The sequence below is a fragment of the Notechis scutatus genome, chromosome 3 (assembly GCF_049901735.1).
Source record: "Notechis scutatus isolate UNSWTSFEM ecotype Mainland chromosome 3, rNotScu1.2, whole genome shotgun sequence".
Taxonomy (NCBI): Eukaryota; Metazoa; Chordata; class Lepidosauria; order Squamata; family Elapidae; genus Notechis; species Notechis scutatus.
Window position 1 is genome coordinate 92,887,341 of NC_142011.1, and position 2,567 is coordinate 92,889,907.

The window sequence follows — 2,567 nt, forward strand, 5'->3', positions numbered from 1 at the left end:
CCCATGATAGATACATTTTTTCTATCAACAGCATGCAAATAGGGTAGCCCTTTTCATCTGAAGGAATGCTTTAGGAATTAAAAGCTGCATTTCTTAACAGTTATGTTTTTTCTAATTAAAGAGCAAATGAAGTTGTTTTTCTCTCAGCTACATTTGACAGAACTTAAAATTCCTTTCAATTCATTAATATTTGAGATACAAAGTTCATATACACAGTAAGAAACTGATGGCTGTGCACTTTAAGGAGCCCTAATATTTAAATCTACTTGTATGTATATATAGTTGGGCAAAAATATACTGACTTGGCAAGACCATAAAATTTTATCTGTCCCTACCTGAAATATAGGGAGTGTTCAAACATGCTGAATCAGGATTTGTTTATTAGGTGTCACAGGTAAACTGATAAAAAGAAAATTTCAGAAACATTAAATTCTCAGTGAAATACTTTAAAAGGTATCTAGTAACCTATTTTAGCAATGCAGCTAAATTTTTGAATAAACATAGTACTCGTTGTAAGAAAGGATTATGAATCTCTGGTATTTGTATCATATGAAGAATATATTGGATGGCTGAAGGGGATATATAACAAATTATCTAGAATGTATGGCCTGTTAAGCATTTAATAATATCATTCTCTTATGTTAACCACACCCATGCCACAGATATGTTGCAGGATTACAGCAAGTTTTTTGGATGAACATGTTCTGGCTGTCAAGCAAGTATTAAAGATGATTTTCTGCCCCACCTTTTCCTGGGTGAATACATTTATTTTGAAATAGTGCCAAGAACTGTTGGTGAGTAACTGTGATTATTTTTATTGCCCCACCCTTTTTCTAACCATACCAATTTAATTAACACACCTTCTGTAATTTAAAAGAAAAAAGCGCCAAGTCCAACTACATCCTCAGCTACACGGCTTCAGTGAACCCATTTTTAAGCATTACTGCTAGGCTTGCTGAGCTCATACTAGTACTTAAAAATTATTAACCCAACTCACTGAATCCATGTTGTTCATTAGTAGGCCAAAATGCAAGTGGTTTGGTGAATCAGTGTTATGCAAACACTATATTGTCTGAAACTACCTCACAGGGTTACTGTTGAGGAGGAAAAAAATGGACAATACTATGCACATCACCTCAGGTTCCAAGAAAAGGCAGGATAGTATCTAGTGAATGAACAAGGAAAGGCATGCCTGAAATACAATTCTTGAAAAGTGGTTATCTACTTTCTAGAAAGAATCCTCAAAAAGGATTTAATAGGTGTATTGTACTGTATTTATTTAGCACACTTATTAACAGTCCCATCTTACAACTTTGTATGGTGACAGTGGTGGGATTCAATTTTTTTTACTACGGGTTCTGTGGGTGTGGCTTAGTGGGCATGGCAGGGGAAGGACACTGTAAAATCTCCAGTCAGGGGTGGTATTTGCTGGTTCTCCAAACTACTCAAAATTTCCACTACCGGTTCTCCAGAACTGGTCAGAATCTGCTGAATACCACCTTTGGTGACAATAGACCAAAAAGTCCTAAGGATATATAAATAATGAAATAATCATAAAAGATATCACAAAAGTATGCATACATAAAAGAACCCCATGTAACGATCACCTGAAACTTAAAGCTAATTTATAATAAGTTTGGGGGGTGCATATTTCTCAACTCATATAGGTGATTGAAAACATGTCCCAAAGAACGAAGCAAGCATATGCGCCTTCATTTGCAAGTACATTCATTTTTCAAACTAGTTCAGAAATGAGAGGAAATGTAGCTTAAAACATGATTGTTTTTCACAGATGCTGTCAACAGCTTCATTCTCATGATCCAGAACAACTTCTTCATATACGGGTAGTTCTCAACTTATGACCATAACTGAGGCCAAAATGTCTGTTGCTAAGTGAGACATTTGTTAAATGAGTTTTGCCCCATTTTATAACCTTTCTTGCCACAGTTGTTAAAAGAATCACTTCAGTTGTTAGATTAGTGACAGTTGTTAAGTGAATCTGGCTTCCCCATTAACGTTGCTTGTCAGAAGATTGCAAAAAGTGATCAAATGACCACAGGACATTGCAACCATCATAAATATGAGTCAGCTGCCAGCCTCTGAATTGTGATCATGGGACCATTGCAGAGATGCTGCAATGGTCGTAGGTGTGTGGAAAAAAAAGTCATCTTACTTTTTTCAGTGCCGTTGTAACTTTGAACGGTCACTAAATGAACTCGAGGTCTATCTGTACTCTACTCTCCCTATGCAGGAGCGTCAGAGTGTCCTAACACCAACAGTTTAAAAAAAGTGACGAAAGGTCGATCTATTCTATATTGCATGATCCTTTCAATACAAGTAAGTAACCATCCTTTCCTTTGCTGCGGACCCTTCCCATCGCCCGAAACCGATGCGACGGAAGCTGTCGCTTTAAATCTCTCTACCTCCCCCCCCTCCCCCCGCCCCTTGGAATACAAATTAAACTGTAGGGAAAGCCCACGTGACCCGGAGCCCTTACGGTGTTAAAAAAAAAAAGTGGGGGGGAGAGGACAGGGCTCATCAACTTCACCCTCTTCTTCTGATTGGCC